The 20737-nt window shown below is 42.7% G+C and overlaps 1 protein-coding gene and 1 non-coding gene across 3 annotated transcripts in view; both read left to right on the top strand.

Moving 5' to 3' along the window:
• The window catches only part of LOC126263870 (transmembrane protein 65), a 598567-nt gene that overhangs the window by 382501 nt on the left and 195329 nt on the right, over positions 1-20737 (top strand). The gene's annotated exons all lie outside the window — the stretch shown is intronic.
• On the top strand, positions 15458-15561 carry LOC126205511 (U6 spliceosomal RNA). The gene has a single exon (XR_007540574.1). It is a non-coding gene; the product is annotated as a U6 spliceosomal RNA (small nuclear RNA).

Below are 20737 nucleotides of genomic sequence, written 5' to 3'. Positions count from 1 at the left end.
ATACGAGGCCGTTGGGATCCAGCACGGCGTTCCGTATTACCCTCCTGAACCCACCGAGTCAATGTTATGCTAACAGTCATTGGATCTCGACCAACGCGAGCAGCAGTGTCGCGATACGATGAACCGCAATCGCGATAGGCTACAATCCGACCTTTATCAAAGTCGGAAAAGCGATGGTACACATTTCTCCACCTTACACGAGGCATCACAACAACGTTTCACCAGGCAACGCCAGTTAACTGCTGTTTGTGTATGAGAAATCGGTTGGAAACTTTCCTCATGTGAGCACGTTGTAGGTGTCGCCACCGGCACCAACCTTGTGTGAATGCTCTGAAAAACTAATAATTTGCATATCACAGCATCTTCTTCCTGTCGGTTAAATTTCGCGTCTGTAGCACGTCATCTACGTGGTGCAGCAATATTAGTGGCCAGTAGTGTATATATAAATTCGTGTCATCCAGTTTAAAAAATTTCCTTTTTCTGACGGAAACACGTCCATATCTTCCGCTCATATTATCGTCTCAGAACTCTGGCATCTCTCTGCCCACAACCACCACTGCTGGCGGCTCACCTCCAACTGCCACACGCTATGGGCTGTTCACATCCAACCGCCCAACCCTACCCTGGCGAATAATTTCCAACAACTAGTCCAACCAGCCACAGGCTACACACAGCGCAGTCAGCGATTTTAATAGAGTGCGCTACGTGGCGTTACCAACATAAAAACCTAAACAGCGTACTTACAATGTGGCCACTAATTTTTTCTGGGTATGTGGACTTTATTTCGAAGTAAACAGCACTTTTCCCCTAGGATTTGAGACCATTATCTGATCTTTCCGAACACTGGTGGAAGTAGCGAAGACTGCTAGTCTCACTCCTGGTTTACAGCACAGTTGCCGATCTGCAGCGCCGAGCCGGAGACTGATCCGTGTTATCTGTTCTGGAGCCGACTGGAAAGTCGCTCGTCGGTTTTTTGACGAACTTTGTTGTAGATTCCTCGAACTGTGCTACATAGTGTTATGAAGCCGATCTGAATTGGACTGCTGCAAACTATGCACGGTTGAGTGGCAGAGTACGTGTCGAACGCACATGGCATTTTTTTTTAGGTTAATAGAATGACCAACAGAATGGATAGCAAATTCTGAGAGTGAAAATTTTCGCGTATTAGTTGGTAACTGCGGAAGTATACGCAGCAGTCTCAAAAGTTGCAGTCACCCAAAAATAATGTTAGGAACCGAGAGATGACTGAAAATTGAAGTTGAGAATAGAGAAATCAACAACACGTAGATAGATCAGAGTCCTCATGTTGTGGAGTGTTCATAATACCAAGCAGAAACACCAGGCCTATAGAAATGCAAAATGAATCAAACTGCAAACTCCTATGGAGGATAGCTACCGAATGTTTCGACCACCAGATTCAGACTCATCAGTCCTAGAATCATTCAAAAACGTCTTGCACTCGAAACTTCGGAAATACTCCGAGCTTACGGTGACTTTAATTTGTCCAGTGTCGACAAGGAAAACGGTGAGTACGTTATCGGCGATGAGCACAAACGATATTGTGAAGTAATACCGAACAACTGCTCCTAAGACATAGACAGATTGCTCTCAAATCCTCTTCCCCTCCTCCTTCCCTCCAAATACTAAGAAAAACTTTTGGCCACATATTTTGAGTTAATCTAAAAAACGCTACAGAAGACCTGGAGGCTTCATAAATAGAAGATCATTTGTCAAAGGTACCTCTCGCACACTAACCAAAAGAAAGAACAGGCATGGGACGATTTTGTGATGGGAATCGTGATGATTACGATGATGATTTCTTGGCCATCTAAAGAAGTGCATGTCTGTCCGCCAATTGCATTCCCTCATTTATCATGGATAAATATTAACCTTAGTCGTCTAATGAGGGGTTCGGTGACCATCTCAACATTTCCAGGAATTGGATACTGTCAGACTCGGTAGACCAAATTAGGTCTCCATTCAGAAAGCAGGAAACCCGATATTACCACTCCTCATGTGATGACAAGCCGGCCGTTGTGGTCTAGCGGTTCTAGGCGCTTCAGTCCGGAACCGCGCTGCTGCTACGGTCGCAGCTTCGAATACTGCCTCGGGCATCGATGTGTGTGATGTCCTTAGGTTAGTTAGGTTTAAGTAGCTCTAAGTCTAGGGGACTGATGACCTCAGATGTTAAGGCACATAGTGCTTAGAGCCATTTGAACCATTTTGTGATGACAAATCGAAGAGCTGACAACTGACTTTTAGATTTTTTCAGCGTTTATATTGAAATTAACTGTCAGAAATGTTAACGGTTTTTCACTCACCAGCGCCCTGTACTAGTAACACGATTACCCAGTGACTATGATAAGCAATTTAGCGACATCTATATGGTGTTATTAGATACAAGAGAGGACAAGAATGACATTTTTTTCTTTATTTGATTTTACACCTGTATGTTTTCAGCGCCTTTCATGTTTTTAAAAATTCAAGTCTCGTTTTGGAACCTGTTAAAGACAGTGCATCAACCACACATTCTGAATTACATCCTGCTTACCGAGTTTTCAGCTTAAACTTCTGGAAGTGGTTTAGTTTATTTTTTTCCTGTTGGTCTGTTTAGGGGCCCTGTAGGGAAGGCAAATGATCGACTTCGATTTATTGGGAGGAATCTGGGAAAGTGTGCTTCATCTGTAAAGGAGGCCGCATATGACGCTAGTGCGACCCATTCCCCAGAATTGCTCGAGTGTCTGGGATCTCCACCAGGTCGGATTAAAGGAAGATACCGAAGCAGTTCAGAGGCGGGCTGCTAGATTTGTTAGCGGTAGGTTCGAAGAACCCGCAAGCACTACGGAGATGCTTCGGGAACTCAGATGGGAATCCATGGGGGGAAGGCGACGGTTTTTTTGAGGAACGATATTGATATAATTTAGAAAACGGGTGTTTGAAATTGACTGCAGAATGATTTTACTGCCGCCAACGTAGATTTCACGTAAGGAGCACGAAGATAAGATAAGAGAGATTAGGTCTCGTGTGGAGGCATAAAGATGGTCATTTTTCCCTCGCTCTATTTGAGACTGGAGCAGGAAAGAGAAGACTACTAGTGGCACAAGGTACTCTCCGCCACGCACCATACGGTGGTTTGCGGAGTATAGATGTAGATGTAGCAGTCAAGGTTTATAAGGAAAACAGAGGGAACAAGTTGTAAAGCAAATCACTAGAATTGGTTTAAAGAAGCACCAGAAATCGTAAATCAGTCAGAATTTTGTAATGGGAATTGAGGTCCGCCTCAGCACTTTCGTTGCATCATCACAGGCTATTTTTATTCAGCTCTTATTTCCTCCGTTCCTGTGATCTATGTAACCCTCTTTACTGTATATTGGTAACGTGTCACCTGCAAAGTTATTTCGAAGTGCCCGTCCTTATCTGCGTCCCTCCTCTGTTGAGGAAGTAGGCTTACGATGCATGTTTTTGACGAGCTTCACTCACATGTTACATTTTTTTCACTTAAGAAAACACAATGTTTGTGCTGCTACTGTGTGTGTAGTCCACGATGATGTTCACAACCACTCCCAACTAAAACAGTCACGGATTTAAAAATAGTCAACAAGGACCAGACACGCAGCGGTAACATAAAGAGTGTATAGCATGAGTCGAGTTTAAAAAAAACTGTACTATGGCGTTTTCGTGTGTATTTTTACAATATAGGAGCATCCAAATAAGGACGGATACTTCGAAAATAGCTTTGTAGATGACAGGCTATCGTTATACAGTATTATAGAGAGGCTCCTATGTGGCGCTGCAGTGTAAAAAGTAAGATCTGAATGAAAATACCCATTGATGGGGGCACAAAGTTTCTGAAACATGTGATGACGTTTATAAACAACTATTGTTTCCATTATAAGTGGACCTGAAATCCTATTATTCAATCCGAAAACACTGCTACTGCTAGTGGTTCTAAACTGCTCAAACGATTATTTACGATTGAGCCGTCAGCAACACTTTTGAAATGTCTCAAGCATTGGACCACTTCATTCACTAAAAATTCAGTTAACTAAACGAAGCTTCCAAAATTAACACTCCGAAAATAACTAACTGATGAAGTGATAATAGAGTGTTTGAAAAGCTTCTGGTGATGTCAGTGGCTCGAAAGAACCCAGTGAAACGGTTCTGTTCGACTATACGAGCACTGGGTGAAAGCGAGCAAGCAGCTTATTGTAGTGGCAAGAGGCACTGATGCGGCTCATACGGATAATGTAGCTAAAACTTGGACGTTAAGGGGCTCCGGAACGCCCTATACGCGCAATGTTAAAATAACGCTTATAAATTACATCTTTCCTCACAAAGTATTTGAGGTAGGAAGTTGAACTTTTTACAGATTATTTATTGGAATATGGGCTACAACTTAACACAGGGATTTTACAAAATTTTAGTTCAGTTATTAAAGATGATTTTTTTTCAATTGTAATGAAAATTCACAACATTTTTTGCAATTTTTTATTTATATATTCAAAAATATACAGTTTTTTGGAAAAAGGCTGTGTTAAATTATGCAGAAGGTACTGTGTAACATTTACTGAAAGTTTGAAACAAATATGTTTGGAAGATCCTTAGAAAACATGTAATTAGTATGAGAAAATAAAAGTTTTGGGAATCGAGCGACAAAGATTGGATTAACTTTTTAGTGCATTCCAGGTCCATACGATGGATTATCTTCATCCTCTGCAAACTCCTCCTCCAGCTTCCTCTTGTTCCTCCTCCTGTTTACTCTTGCTCGTATTTCTAGACTCTTTACAGCCCTGTCTGCAGCCCGAAGGCGTTCCTTGTCTAAAGCAAGCATCGCTCGTACCATGTTAGAACCTATCTTCATTCCCATATTTCTAAATACCTTTGGCTTTCCAACATTTCTCCTTTTCTTAAAAGCCTTCAGAGGATTTCTAATAACTTATCTTTTACTCATTATTATACTTCAACAAAACAGAGACTCAAGAAACAGAATTAATTACGAATATTTTCGAGATAACGACAGAGTAAATAAACATGAAACAATCGACAATCACACCAGCGATATATATTGAACCATCACAGGTTAGCCACAACACATACTTTACCTCACATCACTAAAATGTACCCGATGAACACGGACGTTAATAATAACACCATTTGACAGCAGTTTAACAGCGCCACAGTGGGTCACGCCCATGTAGAACACATTTAAAAAAAATTTAAAAATAGTTGTACTCTTCGGAATTGAATACATTATATATCTATTAAAAGGTAATAGTCTGCAGATTCAGAAAACGCAAAAAAGTAAAAATTGAACTTTTCATGATTTTGAGCTTTTCCGGAGCCCCTTAAGTGTGCAGAGAGGAAGGGCATTGGGGCGTAGCAGTTAATGGAATGCCGCAGAGAAGAAAATCAGCCTCTGGCTGTTCCCTCGAGACAACGAGCGCATTCCTCACGCCGTGCCGGCCGCCGGCAGAGTTGGCGGACTGGGGCATTCTTTGTGCAGCGCCAAAGTTCCGCGAGCGAGCTCCGCAATCTGCGCCAGGCAGTTATTAGCTGCCGGCGGCTCTTTGCGTCTTCGCTGAGTGATACACAGCGCACTTTTTCTGGATGTGCGAGACATGTGGGCTTTCTAGAAGAGCGGCCTGAGAGCGAGTTGTTCAAAGTTCGCAGTATCGAAAACCAAAAGGAAGGATGATCGGGGCTTAATGTGTCATGAACGGCGAGGTCAACCTATGGTTAGACAAGACTGGGGAAGGAAAAAGGCCGTGCCATTTTCAAAGTGACCGTGTCGGATTATCGAATACATGTGTATCGAGTGGACAGCATAGAACAAATTAATTGTTCGTTTCACAGATGCATAGTGACCAGAAGCTCGTACAGGAGCGGATCCGAAGGGGAGAAGGGGTTTTGGGGTCATGATTCTTCCCCCCTCCCCCCCCCCCCCAAAATCAAAATCACAGTACCAAAAAAATGGTTCAAATGGCTCTGAGCACTATGGGACTTGACATCTATGATCATCAGTCCCCTAGAACTTAGAACTACTTAAACCTAACTAACCTAAGGACATCACACAACACCCAGTCATCGCGAGGCACAGTACCAGCCACTGATATAAACAATTATTATAATTTCATTTTTATTATTGTTTAAATCCTAGGCGTCGGCAGCATATTTAAAGAGTGTGTTGCTGTAAGTTACATTTTGGGGGGGGGGGGGGAGGGGCGAAGGGTGGGGGGAAGGGAGGAGAGAGATAATAAAGACGGTGATCACCCGCTACCCTATTCCCATAGACCACCTTTCCTATCCTCATAAAGCATGTTACTTATTGCGTATGGAAGGCCACAACGAAGGAAGGCCATTCACTATATGGATCAGCCCGCACATCCTATGCTGAAATCAAGAAAGAGCTTCTAGACAACTACTCAGAATCTACATGCGGCAAGGATCTCGCGATAGCGAGAGAACTGTCGGTATTTGGAAGAATGGATGGCTCCAAAGGAAGAACTTCCGCCTGGACTCTCCGAGAAGTGGTCACTATGGAGGTCTCTTCAATAGATTACGATCAAAACACAACGAGATGCAACTCCAATCTGCGGACTTGGGGTTTCTCTGTGGACTCAGTTCTTTGCCAGTGTGGCGTTGAGCAGACTAACAGCCATTTCCTTCAGTGTTCCATGCAAGACCTTACGAGAGCTACACCAAATGCACTTGACGTGTCCAATTTTTGGTCTTATTTTGTGTAAAATTATGTCAACACACACACACACACACACACACACACAAACACACACACACACACACACACACACACATATATATATATATATATATATATATATATATATATATATATACTTTTGACACGATAAATAAATATTCCGTATGTAGTATATTTTGAGCTATTGATTCGGATTGTATTACCTTGAAAATACGTGCATCATTGCCAGATGATCCCTGGAAGAAGAAAGATAAATAAATAAATCGAACCTTCGATCTGCGGCTGACCTCGTGGATGTGGTAATGGCAGAACACAAAAATTCATAACATAAATTTTTATAAAACTGGATTGAGTTTACATTTAATAAAATGTTTTTGGTTTTGTGACCGCATTGTCAATATAAAACTACCGACGTTTCGGTCCCTGTTGCAAGCGACCTTCTCCAGAGTGTTTTTGTTTACTGTCGGTAGTTTTATATATATATTGACAATGCAGTCACAAATCCAGATAAATTTTATTGAATGTGACAATGGTCGCGAAACCCTACGTTTATACTGACTGCGTTAAATTTAGCGTTCATTTGACCTCAAGAATGTCTTCCCAAAGAAACAAATAAGAACCGGCAGAACAGACCCCACCATATAAAAATATACTCTAAGACAAAAAAAAAAAAAAAAAAAAAAAAGACGCACAACGAAGGAATTATCCAAATGGGACGAAAAGCAATAGATGTGATGTACATGTACAGACAAAGAGCTTCACAAATTAAGCAAGTCAGTGACGTGTTGTTCCACTTTCGGCTCTTATGCAAGCAATTTGATTGATAGAGTTACTGGATGTCGATGCTGGATGTCCTCCTAAGGCACATTATATGTCTGCCTACTGGCGCATTAGATCGTCAAAATCCCGAGATGGTTGGAGGTCTCTGCGCATAGTTCTCCAAACGTTCTTAATTGGGGAGAGATCCAACGACCTTGCTGGCCAAGGTAAGATTTGACCGACGACGAGCAGTAGAAACTCTCGCTTTGTGCGGGCGGCCTCTACCTTGCTGAAATGTAAGCCCAGAATGGCTTGGGATGAACGATAAAGAAAAGGGACATCGTCGACGTGGTGCTGTGCTGTTGACAACCAAAAGGGTCTCCCTATGAAATGAAGTTGCACCCCAGACCATCACTCTTGGTTGTCAGACCGTATGGCGAGTGACAGTCAGGTTGTTATACCGCTGCTGTCTGTGGCGACTCCAGACACTTCCTCAGTGATCATCGGGGCTCAGCCCGAAGCGGGACTCATTACAGAAGACAATTCTACTCCAGCCAGTGAGATTACAGTCCGAAGACTTGTCTGGAGACGCCCTGGTCAGCAGTGGGAAACCGACCTGACTGCCGCCCCCCATACACAGCCTGACAACCAGGAGTGATTAGCACAGCGGTATGTCAAGGATATTCTACGCCCCGTGTAGTTGCCCTCGTGGAAAGCCATCCTGGACTTACATTTGAGCAAGACAGTTGCCTCTCACCACGTCGACAGCCTATACTGTTCACCTTCGCGCTTGTCAAATCCTATCTTGATCTGCAAGGTCACCGAATCTCTTCCCAATAGAGAACATTTAGAGCGTTACGGGAAGGGTCTTCCAACCAACTCGGGACTTTAACGATTTAATGCGCCAATTGGACAGGCTTTGGTACGATATGGCTCAAGAGGACATCTAAGAACTATCAGTCAATGTCAAGCTGAATAACTGCTTGCATAAGGAACAGAGGTGGACCAAGGCGCCATTCACCTGTTCAATTTGTGAAGCTCTTTTTCGTAAATAAATCATCCAATGTTTCTGAAATTGTAATCATTTGTTTGTCTGTATATCTACTGATTTCCATCCCACTCAAAAAATGGTTCAAATGGCTCTGAGCACTATGGGACTCAACTGCTGAGGTCATTAGTCCCCTAGAACTTAGAACTAGTTAAACCTAACTAACCTAAGGACATCACACACATCCATGCCCGAGGCAGGATTCGAACCTGCGACCGTAGCGGTCTTGCGGTTCCAGACTGCAGCGCCTTTAACCGCACGGCCACTTCGGCCGGCCATCCCACTCAGATAGTCCCTTCTTGGTGCATTGTGTCCTTGTTTTAAAACGTATTAAAACATTATGTATTTTATTTTATTATCATTAAAATTCTAGGCATCAGCGCGACGGTGTGTTACGTTTAGGGGAAGGGGAGATACACAGTAAAAGACTGTGTTCCCCCCCCCCCCCCCCCCCCCCGACCCATCCTCAGAGACCATCTCTCCTATCTTCATAAAGCATGTTATGTATTCCGTGTGTTGTATATTCTGAGCTGCTTTTTTGGATTGTATTATCTCGACAGTTCCTTCATAACTGTGCGACGATCCCTGGGGAATAAAGATAGATGAATAAATAAATAAATCTAGCCATAGAGCCAAGCCTGAGTTCGTGGATGTGGCACGTGGCAGAAAACAAAAATTCATAACATAAATTTTGTACGGAACTTGATTGGGTTAAATTTAGCATTCATTTCATAAGTGCTCCTGAGGAATATATGCGTAAAGAAACAAGTAAGAACACATTTTCTATACAAATTATCTTGGGTATTACTTAACCGCTTCAGCTGTGTTCAGCACTTTACTACTGGATCACTACCGGTTTCGTGGCACTAGAAGCCACATCTTCAGGTGAACATATAACAAAAACATTAGAGTGGAAAAGATCGGAACGTTTTTCCCAACATTCATTGTCCATCAGAACAAACACCGCTAAAGGGCGGTGTGTCATAGACGAAAACAGCCGTATTCCTATGTAGTGGATTTGTCGGCTTCTTCGAATGTTGGGAATAAAGATTCCGAGCTTTTCCGCTCTAATGTTTTAGCGCTATGTTCACCTGAAGATATGGCCTCCAGTGCCAATAAGCCGATAGTGATCCAATAATAAAGGACTAGATACAGCTTAAGCGGTTTATTAATACCCAAGATGAATACTCTTAGCTGTGGTTGCCCTGCCTACAAGTTAACTGCTTTTACAAAAAAAAAAAATGGTTCAAATGGCTCTGAGCACTATGGGACTCAACTCCTGAGGTCATTAGTCACCTAGAACTTAGAACTAGTTAAACCTAACTAACCTAAGGACATCACAAACATCCATGCCCGAGGCAGGATTCGAACCTGCGACCGTAGCGGTCTTGCGGTTCCAGACTGCAGCGCCTTTAACCGCACGGCCACTTCGGCCGGCTACTGCTTTTACAAATTAATTCATTTGTTAAACATTTATTTCCGCTTTTTGTGATCTTCTCTCCAATGACCAGTACTTGAATCTCCGAATGACTACTGCAATTTACATCCATTTGAGTATATTTGCGCCGGCCGCGGTGGTCTCGCGGTTCTAGGCGCGCAGTCCGGAACCATGGGACTGCTACGGTCGCAGGTTCGAATCCTGCCTCGGGCATGGATGTGTGTGATGTCCTTAGGTTAGTTAGGTTTAAGTAGTTCTAAGTTCTAGGGGACTAATGACCATTGCAGTTAAGTCCCATAGTGCTCAGAGCCACTTGAACCATTTTTTTTAAATATATTTGCGCATTCATACCTTCGACGCACACTATTTTTACAATGCTCTTCCCGTCCATACACTTACCTCCAGCATAAAACCGACGAAACCTTGACGTCTCAGGATGCGTAATATCATCCTTTTTCTTCTTTTAGTCAAATTGAGCTAAAATTACGTCTTGCCACAGTTGAAAAGTTTCTCTTCTCTTCCTGTCTGAGCTACTTATCGGACACGTTTCACTTCCGTACAAGGAGACACAGCAGGCAAATACTTCTAGAAGAGCGTCCCTAACACTTCAGTTTATATTAGATTTTAAGAAATTTGTGTTTATATTTTTTATTCCAGTTACGGATCACAATTTATTTTAAATATTATCTGAATAGTTTCGGTCCATAATGATCATCTTCATGAGTACAAACAGTAGATCGGTAATCATTATTGACTCGGCATATGTGAAAATGATGCAGTCACAATAGTGAGCGAGACAAGTTTTGTCGTGTATGTATAAACAGACGAGAGACACACACATTCTATGAAGAGACTTTAGGACTGCCGTGCAGCGACGACTGACCTGCCTGCGGTGTGGCACGCTACGTGTCGCTACCGCACAGCAGGAGGCCTACTCATGGCTTGTGCATCAGCCATTTATGTAATTAACGAATGCACAAAATCATTTCTGTGGGTGTTAATTAAGTGCGCTACCAGAGCATTAGCATATACGCTATATTTATAAAGAAAAGGGAGGCTGTACTTCCTATCATTAATAAATATATTACAAAACAGGTCTGAAATAACATTTCGCAGTTTAAACTATAATTGAACTAAAACCAGTGTGCAGAATAAACCCTAAAACACAGTACACACAAGCACATTCACAAAACGAACATGCTACCACTACAAGCCTGTGACACGAGAGCTTTCTTTGCATCCTGGGACAGGCATCAAAAATATTTCACATCATTACGAAAAATTGTCAATACGAATTAAAAAGCAATAGCTAATCACCGATCAAGGATTCAACCAGGACGAGCGCAACACGATAGTACATCCTACTTCATTAACAGTAATAGACACCCAGTTTTACAATTGCGTGATGGGATGGAAAGGCTACTGTCAAACAGAATACACTACTGGCCATTAAAATTGCTACACCAAGAAGAAATGCAGATGATAAACGAGTATTCATTGGACAAATATATTATACTAGAACTGATATATGATTACATTTTCACGCAATTTGGGTGCATAGATCCTGAGAAATCAGTACCCAGAACAACCACCTTTGGCCCTAATAAGGGCCTCGATACGTCTGGGCATTGAGTCAAACAGAACTTGGATGGCGTGTACAGGTACAGCTGCCCATGCAGCTTCAACACGATACAACATTTCATCAAGGGTAGTGACTGCCGTATTGTGACGAGCCAGTTGCTCGGCCACCATTGACCAGACGTTTTCAATTGGTGAGAGATCTGGAGAATGTGCTGGCCAGTGCAGCAGTCGAGCATTTATTGTATCCAGAAAGGCCCGTACAGGACCTGCAAAATGCGGTCGTGCATTATCCTGCTGAAATGTAGGATTTCGCAGGGATCGAATGAAGGGTTGAGCCACGGGTCGTAACATATCTGAAATGTAACGTCCACTGTTCAAAGTGCCGTCAATGCGAACAAGAGGTGACCGAGAAGTGTAACCAATGGCACCCCATACCATCGCGCCGGGCGATAAGCCAGTATGGCGATGACGAATACACGCTTCCAATGTGCGTTCACCGCGATGACGCCAAACACGGATGCGACCATCATGATGCTGTAAACAGAACCTGGATTCATCCGAAGAAGTGACGTTTTGCCATTCGTGCACCCAGGTTCGTCGTTGAGTACACCACCGCAGGCGCTCCTGTCTGTGATGCACCGTCAAGCCATGGTCTCCGAGCTGATAGTCCATATTATTGCAGACGTCGTCGAACTGTTCGTGCAGATGGTTGTTGTCTTGCAAACTTCCCCATCTGTTGACTCAGGGATCGAGACGTGGCTGCACGATCCGTTACAGCCATGCGGATAAGATGCCTGTCATCTCGACTGCTAGTAATACGAGGCCTTTGGGATCCAGCACGGCGTTCCGTATTACCCTCCTGAACCCACCGATTCCATATTCTGCTAACAGTCATTGGATCTCGATCAACGCGAGCAACAGTGTCGCGATACGATGAACCGCAATCGCGATAGACTACAATCCGACCTTTATCAAAGTCGGAAACGTGATGGTACGCATTTCTCCTCCTTACATGAGGTATCACAACAACGTTTCTCCAGGGAACACCGGAGAACTGCTGTTTGTGTATGAGAAATCGGTTGGAAACTTTCCTCATGTCAGCACACTGTAGGTGTCGCCACCGGCGCCACCCTTGTGTGAATGCTCTGAAAAGCTAATCATTTGCAGATCACAGCATTTTGTTTCTGTCGGTTAAATTTAGCGTCTGTAGCACGTCATCTTCGTGGTGTAGCAAGTTTAATGGCCAGTAGTGTATATTGAGCGTAATTGTTTATATGAGCTACAGATGAAACTCATCGTAAGTAAATAGAAGCGTCCACAAAATAATTAAAACAGCCATCACATAGGAGCGCGTGAACTGCGTCCGTGCAAGAAGATTCTGTTGGAGCTTCGCTACGGATACAATCTGCTCATCAGAGCTGTAACATAAAACAAAATTTCAGTTAAAATGTATTACAAAAAGCCATCATACAGCAGCGTCTGAAACTCGCTACACGTAACACCCAATTAAACATTATTCTGCACTAAGACATAGACAAGATGATATTTGGGAAGCAACCTTCCATATGCATTGAGTGCTGTATGTATTAATTTATCTTGATACAAAACATGTATAGATTTAGGTAACATAGGTAGCTTGAGGCTCGAATAAAATGAAATATGAACGCCTGAACCACATCCATGCAAAGTACTGTAGGACCTTCAGTACGCTTGCACACTGCTCATCAAAGCTGTAGCATAAAAGAAAATGTAGGTAAAATTACATTACAATGAACAGTCAATTCCTTGTAACCTATTTATGGTTGCCAGAAATATACGGAAAATCTCTTCTGTCTCGTGTACATGTTTGTGCAGCCATATATCCAACCTTTTCAAAGTTATGTATTTACTGATTGGCTCCAAACTATTTATTAATCTCAATTAAAATCTCATTAGGAACTATTTTTTAAACGTTCTTCAATTAGCTATTTATAACACCATTCTGCTTCATCCAATAATTTTAATGACGATAGGTCACTAGTAGAGACAATAGAAAATTAGAGTTGTAAGATGGTGCTTTGGCATAACGGTATCCGTGGCAACGATTGACTTTCTAAAGAGGCGCCCACGGGGTTCTAACTCAAAGCGGATGGCCTCGAAGCTCCGAGTATGTACGCTGGCAAGCGCGACAGCGGCACCTCCCATCCGTCGTCAAATTCAGGTTGTGAAGACTTTTCCGTTGTCCTGTTTGACGGAGAAGGATCAGCTGAGTGATGTTGCATACCTTGGGTTTGTTCATGACTATTGGCAACATTTTCATAGTCTGCTCTTCGGAATCCCAAAGCGGAACGAAGGTTGTGAGCCATCCTGAAATATCCAACACATAATACAGACGGGCCAACACTTGCCACCTAAAATGTAAGCAAAACTCATTCTCACATGTACATTGCCAACGCTCTTTGTCAGTAGATAACTTGTTAACAAGCCTATATTTGGTTTTACCCTGATTAGGAGACCTCACTACCCGTGAGGCCATTTTCTAGGATGGCCTACGGCTGTGCGTCTGATGTATGACTTTTGAGGTTTTATATATTGAGGCTCTAGTAGTTATACCACAAAGGCCTATAACGTCCCTGCCTGAAATCGTAGTACCTATGTGCACATCTTATTCCATTAGGCATAAACACAAACTCCCTATATGCATCCCTAAATTGCCGAATTAAATCTTTTAGATTTGGCTTATAATACCACAGTTCTTCAAGTACAATAACAGCCACTGAATAATTTATTTTGTTCCCGTAGAATGTAATTGCTAATTAATCAATCCTTTCTTGATTGGTAGGAACAAGGAAGGCGAGGCGCAGGTCATCCGGGTAATTTCTGATATGGTTATACTAATGTAATAGATTACACTGACCCATTTTTAGTAAATAATTGGTCCCGGAGTGTCATTTGAAGTACAATGGCTGGGCGGGCCGCGTTGTACGGTGGTATAATAAGGCCTTTCGGTCCACGGAGGTACGGAAAAAGCAGTTATATCTTTATGGAGATACAAATATAGGCAAGTCTTCATTAATTGAGAAAATACTGCCAAGGAAGCAGCATGTATACCTTCCATTTTGTTCCGAATTCGGATTTGGTGGATACGATGCTCGCGTCCATAATGTAGTTGTTTTTGAGGAATTTGAGTGGTCGAGGTGGAGGCCGTATGCATCGATATTGAAGCGTATAGTTGAAGGACATGGGTTTTTCCTACCGGTATCCTTTATTACGTACTAGAGAGGTATGAAGATAAACAGCTTGCAATATGAAACTTCCTGGCAGATTAAAACTGTGTGCCAGACCGAGACTCGAACTCGGGACCATTGCCTTTCGCGGGCAAGGGCTCTACCATCTGCGCAACCCAAGCACGACTCACTACCCGTCCTCACAGCTTCAATTCTGCCAGTATCTCGTCTCCTACCTTCCAAATTTCACAGAAGCTCTTCTGCAAACCTTGCAGAACTAGCACTCCTGGAAGAAAGGATATTGCGGAGACATGGTTTAGCCACAACCTGAGGTATGTTACCAGAATGAGATTTTCACTCTGCAGCGGAGTGTACGCTGGTATGAAACTTCCTGGCAGATTAAATCTGTGTGCCGGACCGAGACTCGAACTCGAGAACATGGCATTTCGCGGGCAAGGTCTCTACCATCTGAGCTAGCAAAAACACGACTCACTACCCGTCCTCACAGCTTCAATTCTGCTAGTACCTCATCTCCTACCATCCAGATTTCACAGAAGCTCTTCTGCGAACCTTGCAGATCTATCACTCCTGGAAGAAAGGATATTTCGGAGACATGGCCTGGGGGATGTTTCAGAATGAGATTTTTCACTCTGCAGCGGAGTGTGCGCTGGTATGAAACTTCCTGGCAGATGAAAACTGATGTCTCCGTACTCGCTTCGGCGGTACATATACTAAAATTGGAACGATACAGAGATTAGCAAGATCCCTGTGCAAGGATGACACAGCCGGCACGGTAACTCAGCGTGTTCGGTCAGAGGGTTAGCTGCCGTATGTAATAAAAAAAAAAAAAAAAAAAAAAAACTGAGTTCATGGATAAACGACGAACTGAAACTGGTGTCTTGCGACGTCCGTTACGAGCAGATGCAACGAACGAAAACGAACAAATTGAGATGTATAAAAAAAAAGATGGTAGAGCACTTGCCCGCGAAAGGGAATTGGCCCGAGTTCGAGTCTCGGTCTGGCCACACAGTTTTAATCTCCCAGGAAGTTTCATACCAGCGCACACTGCGCTACAGACTGAAAATATCATTACAGCTTGCAGTATCTCTTGCTACACCATAACATTGCAAGTTAAGTAATGAAACTTGCTATTCAGAAAGTCAAAAGTTATTGACGTCTAATAGATACAAAGAGCGATTCGCAATTAAATTGTAAAATGTAATTTATTTCCTCTTCTAAAACTCTGCATTGTGTTGATCATTTGGTACAACTTAGAACAGGGTGCAGAATTTGGAGTCGGATCCGGACATCTACATTTTCCGGAAATTCTCTTACAGAGTCAGATTTGAAGCTTCAGGTGCATTAAGCAGATCCACTACGAACATAATAAAGCATAAGCTCAGAAAGAAAGGACTATTGCGTGCGAAACGGTAGTGCCCAGGTTCTACTCGGGACGGTATATACAATTAATGTATCTGCACATTTCATACAGTGTGTAATTAAATAGTTCGTAAAAATACACTCGATTCCAGAAAGAAGTGTTCCGCAGTTTATAATGCTTCTCGATACAAAATAGAAACACGGTAACAATCAATTGTGTCGGCGCCACAATAATGCATTGGAATTTAGGACCATTACAACCGTTTCGAAATTTCTAACATTCCATGTCAACAAATAGCGAAAGTGTAAAAATATTGCGACACAGGAAGCTTCACACGGAATTCCAAGGTGTTCGATATTTTGCGTAATTTATCAATATGCAGTATATGACTAAAGCGAATAGTAAAGTAAAGTTGAGATACTAGTAAGCGTTCTAGCAGCAGAGAATGGCTACGGGAGCGATGCCAGCTGGATCACTATGCCGCAAGGAAATACGAAAGGTCGAGGTCAGTATCTCTGTGCATCTTACTTCTTACTTCATATTGCCTTCATTAACTAAAAATATTTGTTTTGCAGACGGCAAATACAAGAGTGCCTTCATATGTGTGTGTGTGTGTGTGTTGGTAGTTTCCACTAACATGGTCTCTCTTCTCTTTCTCTTTTTATAGGGCTGTGTTTCTTTTAGCATGTACCGTGCGTTTCATTACGGATTGGCGTGTGTTAGCGGTAACAGCGTGTCTGCTGATTTGCGACGGCGGTGCCTTGGGATTCCTCGTAGCTAGTTGCAGTTACAGCCAGGCGGTATACTGCTAAGGTTTAAGGACTCACTAATACCAGAACATTCACAATATCTGACGATGATTGTTCTTCAGATAATCAGTGAACGACGTTTCCGCGTATCCGGAACTCGTTAAGCAATAGCAATTTTTCGTACCATATTCGTGTTTGCATATTGTAAGTTCCTCCTGTAGCACTTTCGGTATCACAAGGCGCTAATTCAAAGCACCAAAAGTATGTGGATTTCGAACTTTGCCAATCACTCAAAAAGCCTAGTTACTAATTCAGGATCAACACAACTACATAGTAGGCTATATTGCATCACAACCTACTACATTGTCTTTTGGAGAGGATATTCTCTGGAAATGATCTGTGATGGAAAGGACACGAAAGTAAAGTAGGGAGCTATTCCATCCGCTGGAATACAAATTGCTTGTACTTGTTGCTTATGTCACCAAGTCTGTTGCTTTCTCACTTCGAACGCTCAGCGCTGAATTCTCCAGGAGCGTTCACGGGCTTAGCTAATTTCTGTACCTGTGTCCTCGTACCAGTCTTTATGTTTTGAAATAGTCAGTGCTTCATCTGTCTCCCGATTTATTCGCTTTTTGCCTACATTAAAGAGTCGCAGATAGCTCAGAGTATCTTAATTTTCTGAATTGGACAAAAAACAAAAAAAAACACGTGATTTTAGTCATATACGTTATACTTCTTTGCGGCCCTCCATTTCAGTTATCCTATTCCAGTAAGGTAAATGTATCTTCTAGGCTTCATCTCCTATGTTACTAATCATCTGGCGCTCCTTTGATGCTCATAGTAGCTGATGCTGAAGGTCTTAACACATGTTTCCACCAATTATCGTCCCCTCCAGAACAGTTTCTTTGTATATTTCTTCGTACATAGCGTGAAAAAAATTTTATTTCCTTCTTAACCACCTAGTCTGACATTCACTAGCACTATATTCAACTTCTTTATCTTCTTTACCCACTTTCCGGATGTCAGCAACTCACTTCCATACACCTGTGTAATATAAACATACAAGATGTTTACTGAGGTCAATGTCTGAGGATTGTTTGTTATATACTTCTAACGACAAGTAAATGGCTGGCCCCACTGGTTCTGAAACATACCTCTTCAGCTTGTCGGGTACCAGAAGGACAAAGTACAGATGAAACGCCCGAGAGAATTTCAGGAAATTAATGATGTCTTTGTAATTTCTCCACTGTCTGCTACAGCGCCAGTTTCATGTCCGTAGCAAGATGTTTGCTGTCGATACTGTTTCCTACACTACAGCATCATATTGTTTTATTTTTATAAGTAGCAGTTTTACGACTTGCGTAAATGGTTGTCTATTTGAGTACATATTTTAGCAGGAGAGGAGGTTGAGGAATGCACACGTCTTATAACCACGGATTGTGGGGTAGGGTGGACGCGGTAGGGGAAATCAATCTGATTTACTCACTTCACAGCATGAAAGGCGAGTGGAGGTCGTGCCGACCTAATTAGTGATGATCCGCGGACAGGTGACCCCTACTGGTCTGTTGGTATACCGTGTTCCACTCTTGGCTTTTCAGTGACGCCGTGAGCCGTAAACACGAGCAAATCATTGCCGCCTGGCTGTGTCCTTCATTATCTATAATTACGCTGACGCGCCGCGCCCGCGCCACTGTGTTCACGGATGTCCTCTTGTTTCGCACGCTGCGCGTGGCCGCCGGGCCGCCCTGACCTGCCGTTGGCTCCTCTGCTCTCTACGGCAAGTAAGCAGCGCCTCCTGCCATGGATGTTTGCAGCTGACGCACAACACCAAAGCTCCGCAGCGCACAGCAACACGGGCAACCACAGTGCGCAGACAGCTTCTGCATGACGAAATTTATTTCTTTATCAACGAAGGCTATCAGGACCTGTTTGTTTTGGTTGCTTTTCAGTCTTCCAGGTCGTATGGTCAAGGTCCCTGAAACTCTTTTGTCCGCGACGTTTCGTCCAGAGCTGCGTTGTACAAGGGTACTTTTTGTTCCGCTAAGTTTTACTGACTGATATCTCTGACGTTGGAGAGCGACATAGGTACCGCCCGTCTGAAAGACTCAGCGGAAATAGGAGCACCTCTCATGAGGTCCAACTCTGCTCTGGACGAAACGTCAAGGACTAAAGAGTTTCGTGGATAACGACCGTACAGCCCAGAATATACACCAGCAACTAGTTTATCAGTTTGCTGTTCGTCAAGCCAATGTTCACCAGCATCTATTCACCAACGTCTACATTTACATATACAGGGTCGGAAAATGTCTGAAACGCTCGTAGGGGTGTTGCGGGGCAGGTTGCACCTTGACATAAATGTTAAGAAAAAATGCGATACGTTGCACCGTTTCCGAGTTATTAAGCACTGAAAGTAGCCAATCGGGGCGTCGCGCGCTCACATTCAAGCGACCTGTCAGGGGCGGTGTTACCTAACGAGTGCTTTGTTTGGTTAGCAGAAACTTGAATTCGCGCTCGCAACGACCTTATTGGCTAACTTCAATGCTAAATAACTCGGCGCAACGTATCGCATTTTTTTCTTAACGTTTATGTCTCAGTACAATCTGTCCTACAACATCACGACAAGCGTTTCAGACATTTTCTGACCACCGTATATACTCCACAGGACATCTGACGGTGTATGGCGGTGGGTGTTTCTGGTACCGCTTTATTTTACCCCTTTTCCAGTTACATTCGTGAATGGTGCGTGGGGAGAACGATGAAGACAAATTCCATATGAACATTATTTATCTTTAATAATGTATGTTATTACAGTCTTAGTAGCACATATTCAATCGTGATTACTAGTTTCGCTGATAACAAATGATCATTTTCAGATCTAAAAATAAAACGAAACGAAACGTAATAAATATTCTTTTCTACAGAAGATATAGATAGAAAAATATTTAAAAGTATAGACTTTAATATTGTATCTCCATATTCAAATTACATACACTGGTATTGCGTAAAATATAAAATACATAAAACAGTACCTGATGCATTAATACAGGTTACATCTTGTTGAAATTTATAAAAGTTTAAAATACTGAACTAAAGCACATGTAAGTGCAGTTTCCGCCAGAGGGCGCCTTAGGCGTGTTGTGCTCGTGCACATTGGGCTAGGTCTGTTTGTGATCTCGCTGCCACTCAGCCACGCTGCCAGCGAATTCGGTGTGAGTTACTAAGGCCTTGTTTTGCCGAGTGCGGCTGCAGTAGAGTCGTAAAACTATCCTAGGCTACCGCGGATGAGTAAACGTAGACTATGGCAGTTTTCTTAGTAGTTTTGGTCAGTTAAGGTCGTAATCGCGTTACCTGTACGTTGGATGTGTTGCATATTTATCGGACGTTACCTCACTTCGATTGCCTAGATTTTGTAAGTGATCAGTGTTTTACTATATTCCCCTAGAAACAGGACTAGAAACTAAGTGACGATGTATAAAAAGCCTCGTAATCTATTGAACATTTGTGTTCTTCTATCTCTTACAAATAAAGACTACTAATAGCAAAACTGAAACTACCAATAAAGAAACAATACAGATTTATCATATAGCTCTATGACACGCAATACAAAAAAAAAAAGGCAGAACGAAAACAATAGAGACTTCTATCCACTACTTCGTCGAACGTATATGAAACATGTTTAAGTTATTCATAAGCAACTTTCGCAGTTGTATAATAAAAACGTGGAACTAGTGCCTTTGATCGTAATGAAGAACTTTCTATTGAGTACAAAAACAACAAAGCTCTAAGGCGTGATAGTCAGGTTGCTATCCCACCACTCAAGGGCGTCTCTAGACACGTCTGCGGCCTGAAATGTCATT

This window comes from Schistocerca nitens, chromosome 1, assembly GCF_023898315.1.
Source record: "Schistocerca nitens isolate TAMUIC-IGC-003100 chromosome 1, iqSchNite1.1, whole genome shotgun sequence".
NCBI lineage: Eukaryota > Metazoa > Arthropoda > Insecta > Orthoptera > Acrididae > Schistocerca > Schistocerca nitens.
Note: the sequence above shows the minus strand (reverse complement) of the source record. Positions and strands in the feature narration are given on the sequence as shown.